Here is an 11,322-nt window from a genome sequence, read left to right on the forward strand (position 1 = left end):
TAATAACCACGGTTGATGGGACACCTATTCCAGGCTAAATGTTGGGCAAGACATCCTAGAGTGGGTGTTCATTTGGTTATTAATGGCTAAGGAAATTGGCAAAGGCAATGGCTAAGGCCTTGGAAAGGAAAACATGGAATTTTTGGCACATTTATTTATGAAAATAATGGAAATTAGGATAAAATGGAGGTGAAAGGTCACAGGTTGCATGTGAGGAGGAAATTGAAGGAAAATAATGGAAAATGAAGAAGATAGAGGCCTCATTCATAAAAAGGCTTCTGAGGATCAGTTGGTAACCTTTTGTTAGTTCAGTTTTGGAGCTCTCTCATTATTTTCTCTCTCTCTCTCTCTCTCTCTCTCTCACACATATTCTTGGAGACTTAGATTTTTCTTGGAGCACTCTTGGAGGGTGCAGCATACTTTGATTTTGGAGCAAGAAGGCAAAGGAAGAGTAGGAAAGCTCAAGAGGACATCGAGATCAGCAACTACATCATGATTTTCTTAGAGGTACCGAGTTTCATGTATGTTTCCTCACTAGTTTTGGCATGCATGGAATATACATGTGGTTTGTTAGTTGTGATCTATCATTGGCATGGAGGATGGTTGGGATTGACATTGGATTGCCTAGCCTTTCCATTTCCTAGGTAGCCATGGAGATTGTGGGTTTATTTTCATTGTTTTGTTTTGGTTGGTTCTCATGTCTCCTTAGCTTGGGTTGAGTTATTAGTTCTGGAGCATTGGTTGGACAAATGCTCTGGAGCCCTGTAACAACTTGGGTTGAGTTAGTGGTCCCATAGCCTTGGTTGGAAAAACGCTCTGAAGCCCTTGGTGGGTTGAGCGACTAGTCTAAGAGCCTTGATTGGCAAAATGCTATGGAGCTTGGTAAAATCTATGGGTTGAGTTACTATGCCTAGAGCCTTGGTTGGAAAAACACTCTGGAGCCCTGGAAGGCTTGGATAGAGACCGATTTGATGATGGTTTTGTGATGTCCGAATGTGAGGTGTAATAATTGTCTGATGGGTTGAGGTGGATGGACTCTGGAAGCCCTTGATGGTTTTGGATTGATGTTTTTTAGGAGATCCCATATTCATGCTTGGAATATAGCACAGGGGTGAATGGATGAAGAGAGATTTGGCTCAGCCATTCTACGGTCAGGTGGAATGTGGAATTCTGATCTAGGGTTTGGATTTTGCATCATCAATATGAGGTTATTTCTCCTTGTATTTATATAAGTATAATACTAGATTATATGTGGTTTATATCGCTGTGATTTCATTTTTATTTCCGTTGTTATTATGTTGGTTATGTATGTGTTTTATGACAGTAGCTATGTATGGCTCTCTTCATGTTTTTACTTGTAAATGAATGGACAATGTATCTATGACCTAATGGAGGAAATGGAAGTTGATGTGTTGAGGCATCAATGCTTCTTAGCGATTCTCAACTAAGTATGAGAGCTCTATGCTTAAATCTGTTATTTACACCTGTAGATTCCATATTCATGATATGTTTAATAAAATGTCTATCATGGATAGTAGGGGTCTAGTCAAGGTATCATTCTACTGATTTCATTTATACTATCATTTCCTTGTTATTTTATTGTTATGAAGATATAATTCAATTCCGGGCAGTGACCTGAGCTCTGGGCTTGAAAAAGTGTCTCAAATCCCGGGGATGCTGGCACACCACTGTGCAAAAGAGTCTCTGGATGCTGTCTTGCAGGCCTGTGAGAGCATCCATAGGGCCCTGGTCGTTGGCATGCCCATAGCATGAGAGTGTCTAGAGGTCAAGTTGTCCAAAATCTCAGTAGGACCTAGGGGCTAGTTGGCAGAGAGGTTGAATTGCTTACCGAGGGTCTTAATGCTGATGTTGAATGTCTATATGGTGTGTTTCCATCAGTTCCACTTCCTTAATGTGACTTAGGAGGTCAAATCATATCATAGTGGCCTCTCATCGCATGTTTACCACGACTAGCTAGTTGCTTGGGTAGATGTGGGAGGAGGGTGTTACAATCAAGTTGCTCACCAATTTGGGGAGATGTTGTATTTATAATTGATCGAATCAACTATAAAAAAGCCAACCTATGTTGTTATTTGTAATTTTTTGAAAGGGCACGACTATACAGGATCCAACTTGACTGGAATTAGGTCGACCATCCATACATGACAATCCATTCCCATTTTAAGAGGTTGTTGGCATCCATACTGATTGTATGTATTCATTGTGGGATTTCTTGTTGTCAGTGCATGTGATATCGATTTCTTACAAAGGGGATTGAGTAGCTAAAATTGTACTCCTACTCTCACATATTCAATCTATATTTGTATCTTAAGAGAAGGAAACCAAATGTGCCATTGGACAATTTGTGGTATGAACTAACTTGGGTAAAGTGGGAGACAACCATTGATTGTTGTCTTACTTGGAAAATGGTGTGGTCCACAGATTCCCAAGCCAACCCCTTCTACCCTTTAGCCATATGTGGATAAGTAATATGTATGGAGGCATTATTCATTGGTAAATAATGTCAATTTGAGTACCATCTTATACTTGGGCGTTTACCTCATTTTCCATATGAATACACATGCCATTTTTCTCCTTGTCCATTTGTTTTATTTTTTGGGTAGTTCATTTAAGATTTTGTTTAAGGACACTTCCAATTAGATGCTAGTATGAATACTGTGGATATGGAAACGTTGGTTTGAGTCTCATAATGATCAAAAATAAATTTAATTCATCTTTCTTGTTATCCCTCATGTAACAATCCTTCTTGTAACAATATTTCAACAATCCTTATATTTGTTTGATAAGCTTAGGATTGTTGTTCCAATGGAACAAAACTAATGGTGGAAGTCACATTTTTCATGGGCCATCAACGAAAACAATGATGACATCTCAAAAATCTCCCCCTTTGTCATTCATGGCAATACTCCCATTTCTCCCATTTTTGGTATTCTCTCCCTGTTGACATAATTGGAAAACGGGGTGCTCACCCTATCTTCCTCTCTCCATATGATCTGTTAGCTACTCCCCCTATTTGTATTATCTTCTTTTTCTCCATTTCTATTTTGGAGGCCAGAACAAATATCACTATTTTCTATTGCATTTATATATTTACTATAATCGAATAGACATCTCAACAATGGTTGATGGAATTTCAAATAGTTCTTTCAGTGGTTAAGGTGGTCAAACTCCTTGAACACTTCTAATGTTATCTACCCATAATTCCCGCTTTCAATGATTCAAAAGCATCAACGGCCAGTTAACCAGATTGAGCAAGAACTTTCAAATAACCAATTCCATCCCTGGTATGTTGATCTTCACTTCTCCCATTTTGCTGTATTTTACCTTTGTCCCCAAATTCTGAATTGAAAAAACTCTTGGTGCATGTAAATAATTCATAAACCATTCACCTCTCATAGTTTTAGTAAATATTTTCTCTCATGTATTTTGTTGAATTATGCTTCAACTTTCAACGTGTTCAATGTAACCACCTCACCCCATATTTACCCACTTTAGCCTGCTCACTATGGTAAACACGAAGATGAGGGTTACTATGCGAGACACGATTTCCAAGATGCACTTATGGAAACTTGGGTCCATATGTCCAGAACTGATTGTAACCACCCAGTGACACATGATCACACCGTTATCAACCCAACTTGACCCAACACTATTTATTTTTAGTTTCATCTCCTTAAATTTAATAGAACTTTCTATTATTGGTATTTTTTCGGGTTCTAAACTTCTGAGGCCATTTTGAGGGCCTGGACAACATTTTCAAGGAAAACAAAGAGAACGGAAAAGTGCAAAAATAGTTTACTAGTATGTTTTCAGTCTCCTCATGGAGATATTTGAAATGAGCTATTATGATAGTAAAACAATGATCATATTCCAAAGTTATGAACCTAGGAAGTTGGAGGTCCAAATTACTCATTTATACAAGCACTTTGTGTACATAGTACTTGTAGGCTATAAATACACATCTATTCATTAATTCAATAAGCTCACTAGAGAATCGCTGACAAGGCCCTATGCCCTCTTCACATAACTGCAACACCACTTATTAGTCCATACATTCATTAATCGATCATTAGCTAAACAATTCATGACAAGATCCATAGAAGATACACATCATATGAACTGACATATAAACAAAAAATAACCAACACATAAACCATGGAAACCCAACCATAATATCACCAACATAATGCCAAAAATTATACATGAATCATCATAGAATAATAGCTCTTATTAAAATATGAGAATGCCAACCAAATCAAGGACTTCCATGTACCACTTGACTATAAAGTGGGATAAACCAAATATCTCTTTTAGCCAATCACCCTTGTGCAATATTCCAAGATGAATGTGGTATCTCATAAAATAAATCAAACAAAACCAAACTAGGGATTCTAGAGGCCAAACCACATCAACCCTCAACTAGTGATTCTGCCTCACGGTCAGACATCACTAACACCAACCAGATTAGTCTCTACCCAATTTGTTCAAGGATCCAGGAACTAGTAACTCAACCCACAAGCTTCCAAGGCTTTAGAGTGCTTGTCCAACCCAACTCCAGGGACTAGTAACTCAACCCACCAAGGGATCCAGAGTGTTTGTCCTAAATTCAAATTGAGATCAGCTTCATTGTGCATCCAATTTTTTTGATGACTAGGGAGCCATCACAAATCGAGAAGTCATTATCATCTCACCACTCAAAAAGAAAATATAATGCAAAAAATTAATGTCAAGAGACTTGGCATGAAAAAGAGATACACTCTAAGATATATTGTGTAGACAAGGTGCCACTTTTATTTCTTCAAAAATATAAATATTAACACCTTTATTGTGCTTGATCATATGGTAGGTTGCAACATATTTATAAATCCTCCTTTCTGATCATTGTTGATATCACCAACACAATCAACCTATTATTTGTAGCATATTCATACTATTCTTTAATAGTTTCAAAAGTGAAATTCTCCAAACCACCCTCAAAAATATATTTGATAACCCTAATTAAAATTGTTGGGTTGTGTTATATTATTCCACGACTAGCCCATGTAGTTAATCGAGGGGGCAGAGCCCCACCTTAGTTGCACCAATTGCGCAGCGGTGGGGTCACAGGGGGTTTGAGGGGGGCGGGTAGCCCCCCTCTATGGGGTTCGGGGTAGCACCCCGTGAATTTTTTTTTTTGGACCCTGTATTAGGTTGGGCGGACCTACCTATGGTTTTGTTGATGGTTTTTGTACATGGTTTTGGATGCAATGGTTTTTAGTCCATGGTTTTGGACGCGATGGTTTTCAGTCCATGGTATTGGATGCTTCGGCATGTATAAATATGTATTGTAACATTGAAAGGAACATAATGAAAAATCAAGCTGGTAGTCCTAGTTTTGGGATCGAGGGGAAAATCTTTGTGTATATGTGTTATGCTCTCGCATTGTTTATTTTATGTGTTTTAGAACTCGTATGTAGGTGATTTCTGTACGGGGTTAAAACCTACATTTGGTATCAGAGCTATTTTGGCTTCAAGGGGAGGCCTTTGTTGTTGAGGGGTTTCGCTTGGGCCTGTGGTAGACCCTGTTCAGTGGGAGATCTACGGGATCAATTCTAGTGGTGAAAGAAGATGGTGAGCAGTGGAAAGATAGAGATCAAGAAATTTAATGGTCAGAGTTTTGAGTTATGGAAACTCAAGATGGAGCATATGTTGGTGGATAAAGATCAGTGGATCGCAGTAGATCCGGGTACTAAACCAAGAGGAGTGTCCGATGAAGAATGGAAGAAATTGGATCGGAAGGCAAAGAGCACAATACGATTGTGTGTCTCAAATTCAGTATTGTTGAATGTATCAGGGGAAGCTATGGCTCAGGCTTTATGGGACAAGTTAGGGACTTTGTATCAATCTAAGTCTCTAGTGAATAAACTGTTCCTACAGAAAAAGCTGTATAACCTGAGGATGAAAGATGGAGACTCGGTGACAGAGCATCTGAACGCATTTAATACTTTGGTCAGTCAGTTATTATCTATTGATATTAAAATTTCAGATGAAGATAAGTGCATCAGTTTGTTGTGTTCTCTACCAGATTCATGGGATAGTCTGGTTGTTGCAATAGGTAGCAATGCAACTGCTTTACAGTTTGATGAAATAGTCTCATGCTTGCTAACAGAGGAGATGATACGGAAAAATATGGAGAGCTAGAATGGTGATGCCTTGTATGTACGAGGACAATCCCAGAACAGAAACAAAAATAAGTCATCTAGTGGGAGATCTAAATCTCCAAGAAATCTTGTAAAGGTGGTGTGCTGGAAATGCGGAAAGGAAGGGCACTACAAAAGGGACTGTAAATATAAAGCTCCTCACAAAGGAAAGGGATCTGATGATGCTCCTTCTGTAGAGGCGAAAACCACCTCAGATCAAGATGGGGATGTCTACTTGGCTTCTTCAAGTACACATGTAGATCATGAGGCATGGTTGATTGACTTAGGTGCATTCTTTCACTTCACTCCCCATAGAGAGTGGTTCTACGAGTATGAGAAATATGATGGTGGTGATGTCTTCTTGAGGGATGACAGGAAGGCTAGAATCGTTGGTCATGGAAAATTAAAGTTGAAGCTGCAAGGTGGAAGGATTAGAACACTTCTGGGTGATTTGCATATTCCTGCATTGGCCAGAAATCTGATTTCCGTAAGCAAGTTGGATGATTCAGGTGTAAAAACAATGTTCGAGAAGGATACATGCAAGATGGTTCGGGGAGCACTGCTATTGATGCGGGGAGTTCGGATTGGAACTCTGTACAAGCTGCAAGGTAGCACTGTTGTTGATGGGTGCAACAATTTTGTGGTTCTTGAAAGTGGAGTAGAAAATCTAGTGGTCCCTAGAGAGAAGACCATGTTGTGGCATCAAAGGCTTGGACATATTGGAGAGAAGGGCCTTCAAATACTTCATGGTAAAGGTATGGTAGAAGGTATGAGTAATAGCTCTCTAGATCTTGATTTCTGTGAAAATTGTGTATATGGGAAGCAGAATCGGGTGAGTTCCCCCTCTAGTGGTAAGAGGGCGAAACAAATATTAGAGCTTGTGCACAGTGATGTGTTTGGACCTGTGAAGGTTCCATCACTGGGTAAGTCTGTGTACTATGTATCATTTATAGATGAATTCTCAAGGAATACATGGATATATTTCTTTAAGAAAAAATCTGAAGTCTTTTACAGGTTTAAAGAATTTAAGGCTCTAGTGGAAAACCAGACAGAGAAGAAGATAAAGGTATTGAGGTCAGATAATGGCGGATATTTTTGTAGCAAGGAATCTGAAGAATTCTGTAAGAAGTGTGGTATAGCACAATAGAAGAATACTCCATACACACCTGAGCAAAATGGAGTTGCAGAAAGAATGAACAAGATGTTGATGGAAAGGGCAAGAAGCATGCTCAGTGGTGCCGAGTTAGGACAGGAATTTTGGGCAGAGGCAATTGAGACAACATGTTACCTGGTCAACAGATCACCTTCATTAGCATTGGAGGATAAGACTCCACAAGAGGTATGGACTAGTAAGAAACTCTCTCTTTAACATCTGAGGATATTTTGATGTGATGCATATGTACATGTTCCAAAGGAGAAAAGAACCAAGTTGGATAGTAAATCTGAAAAGTGCATCTTTATTGGGTATAAGGATGGTTTAAAGGGTTATAAGCTTTGGAACCCTGTAACAAGGAAGGTTGTGTACATCTGAGATGTGGTGTTCAGTAAGGTGAAAGATGTTATTAAACATGAAGTCCCATCAAAGGAACCTCAAAAGATATAATTTGAGCTAAAGGAGGAAGAATTGGACTCTATAGTAGAGGAGGAATCAGAATATGAAGAGCCACAAACTCCGGATGTGAGAAGATCAGTTTGAGAAAGAAGGCAACCAGAAAGGTATAGTCCATCTGCTTTATTTTAAAAAAATTCTCTATCTATTACTAAGGATGATCCCAAAACTGTGAAGGAAGCAGTGGATTCAGAGGATGGAAAACTCTGGAAAGAGGCCATGGTTGCTGAAATGGCATCTTTTCACAAAAACGAGGCTTGGGATCTGGTGGAGTTACCGGCTGGAAGGAAACCCATTGGTAGCAAATGGGTGTTCAAGAAGAAGACAAATGCAGAAGGAAAGGTGGAGAATTACAAAGCTCGGCTGGTAGAAAAAGGTTATTCCCAGGTGCTGGGAATTGATTTTGGTGATATTTTTTCTCCTATTGCCAAGGTAGCTTCTATTAGATTACCTTTATTTGTTGCTTCTACTTTTGATTTTGAGGTAGAATAGATGGATGTGAAGACAACATTTCTTCATGGGGATCTAGAAGAGGAGATCTACATGAAGCAACCTGAAGGCTTTGCGGTGAAGGGTAAGAAAGAACTAGTATGCAAGTTAAAGAACTATCTGTATGGGTTAAAATAGTCACTAAGGATGTGGTATCAGAAATTTGATACATTTATATGGGGACTTGGCTTCACTAGAAGCAAAGCAGATCACTGTGTGTATTTTAAATTAATTGTTGACCATGTTATTTATCCGGTCTTGTATGTGGATGATATGTTTTTGGTTGGAAATTAAAAAGAAATTATCCAGGATTTGAAGACACAATTGTCCTCCAAATTCGACATGAAAGATCTTGGTGCTACAAACTATATTTTGGGCATGGAAATTAAAAGAGATCAGGAAAAGAGGAAGCTCTGGTTAAACTAGAGGAAGTATTTCGAGACAATATTGCAGAGGTTTAATATGCAGGATAGTAAACCGATGAAGGTTCCTATTCCTGTAGGTGTAAAGTTATCTACTGAACAGTGTCCCAAAACACAAGAAGAGGAAGAGGACGTCCCGTGTTCCATATGCAAGTGCATTTAGTAGCCCAATGTATGTGATGGTTTGTGGTAGACCAGACATTGCACATGCAGTGGGAGTATTGAGCAGGTTTACGTCAAAACCAAGGAAGGATCACTAGACAACAGTGAAGCGGGTTTTCAGGTATTTGTGTGGCACTAGTGATTATGGCTTGTGCTACCAAGGAAGACCAGGATTGGACAGAGCATTGGATATTCGTGGCTTTTTTGATGCATACTGGGCTGGAGATCTAGATCAGAGAAGATCTACAAGTGAGTATGTGTTTAACCTATTTGGAGGTGTAGTGAGTTGGATGAGTAAGAAACAATCTGTAGTGGCACTATCAACTATAGAGACAGAATACATGGCAGCCACTCATACAAGCAAGGAAGCAATTTGGTTGCAGAGATTGTGTTCAAGTATGGGGTTAGTACATGGAGCTATAAGGATAGACTATGACAGCCAAAGTGCAATTTTCTTGGCAAAGAACCCTGCTTATCCTTCAAAGACAAAGCACATTGATGTTCAGTATCACTTTGTGAGGGATATGATATAAGACAAAAGGGTAATGCTCGTAAAGGTGGACACTTTGAAGAATATTGCAGATGCATTGACAAAATTTGTAAGCTTTGAAAAGTTCTCTTGGTGTAGAGAAACAATGGGCATTGTAGGGCTGGATAAATTACTAAGCTCTCCTGTGGCCCGCTGTGGAAAGAAAACAACAAGTGGGAGAATGTTGGGTTGTGTTATATTCTTTCCACAACTAGCCCACGTAGTTAATCGGGGGGTTAGAGGGGGGGCGGAGTCCCCCCTTCATTGCGCCGATTGCGCAGTGGGGGGGTCATAGGGGGGGGCAATAGCTCCTCCTATCCAGGGGGTTTGAGGGGGGCAGGTAGCCCTAGGAAAAAAAAAATTGGACCCTATATTAGGTTGGGCGGACGTACCTATGGTTTTGTGCATGGTATTCGCACATGGTTTTGGATGCGATGGTTTTCGGTCCATGGGACATAATGAAAAATCAAGCTGGTAGTCTCAGTTTTGGGATCCAGGGGAAAATCTTTGTGTATATGTGTTTTATGTGTTAAGCTCTCACATTGTTTATTTTTTGTGTTTTAGAATTTGTATTCAGGTATTTTCTGTACGGGGTTAAAACCTACAAAAATCTTATCACGGTTAGTGGAGGGTAATTCACTATTCAAAGGATACAAGATTATTGAGGCCATGGGATCCTTTAGGGTTATTTTCAATGTGTTAATTCTACTTCATATCTCCAATTACAAATGATCTATTTCCTTTAGCCTAATTTGCCTCATTGACTTGAGCCAAGGATCTCTATTTTCTATTCTTTTTGTGTCATGCAATCTTGAAAGCTATCTCTATCTTCGATATGTGCAGGGATGAAGGGGGATTCTTCTTGTTTTCTTCTCCAAACCTTGGTAGGATTTTTAGATAACTTTTAATATTTATTTTTCTTAGGATCCCACTTCATTATACTTCTACATTCTTGTGCTATATGTCCAAAATTGTGACATTGATAGCATTCTATATTGGATAATGGAGAAAGTGAGCTATAATTTCTATTTCCATAGCCATTAGTGATTTTGTCTTGTCTACTTGCAAGCTTCCTTCTATGGTTTTTATGATAACCTTTGTAATCATTCTTGTAATATGCTCTACAAGCTCTATCTTTATGGCCAAAATTAGTGCAAAACTAACAATAAACAAAGAATAAGGTTTGATATCTAGATGGGAAGACTTCCCTTGATGTTTTTTTGAAATTTCATTCCCTTGGAGGATGTTCAATCCTTGAATGATACTCATTGTAACTTACATGGAGAGAATATTCGTTGATATTATCAACATAACTTTTAGGAAGGGGAGCACTTGTAGCATTGTTTTGGCCTTCATTGTGAATGATGACATTGCTTTCAATTTTTTTTTCTATTTTAGACTTTGGAGATTCACTTGTATAGCCAAGTCTCCTTTTATAAAATGATGACTGAGAATGTCATCCAATGATTTAGAACTCTTCATACTTTTTCATAGCTTGTCGAATTCATTTTTCAACGAGACAATTTCTTCTTCAATCTTCTTCTTTCTTCATCAACTATATCTTTACAACTTCTTCCATTTTCTTTCCTTCTTCTAACTGAGTTGTCAGTGAGATGATATCTTCTTCATGTCTCCTTTCTTGTTGACCAAATTTTGCCTCAAGCTTGTTAAAATCCTTGGATCTTTCCTCTAATTGGAATCTTAGAAGGACAACTTCATCCTTAGTACCAGCAAGGTTTTGATTCTTTTCAACATTTTTCATCTGCTTCTTAAGTTGTTCATTCTCTTTAATCAATGTATTCATTTCTTCTAAAGAAGCCACAAAATTTTGTTTAAAGTCAACTTCAACTTATTATTCAGGGTCTTATTCATCTTCATAGTATTTCATGTTTTTGGTGCCTTCATCCATCT

The sequence above is a fragment of the Pinus tabuliformis genome, chromosome 6 (genome assembly GCF_031772625.1).
Source record: "Pinus tabuliformis cultivar Carrire ecotype Pingquan chromosome 6, CPIR1, whole genome shotgun sequence".
NCBI classification, from domain to species: Eukaryota; Viridiplantae; Streptophyta; class Pinopsida; order Pinales; family Pinaceae; genus Pinus; species Pinus tabuliformis.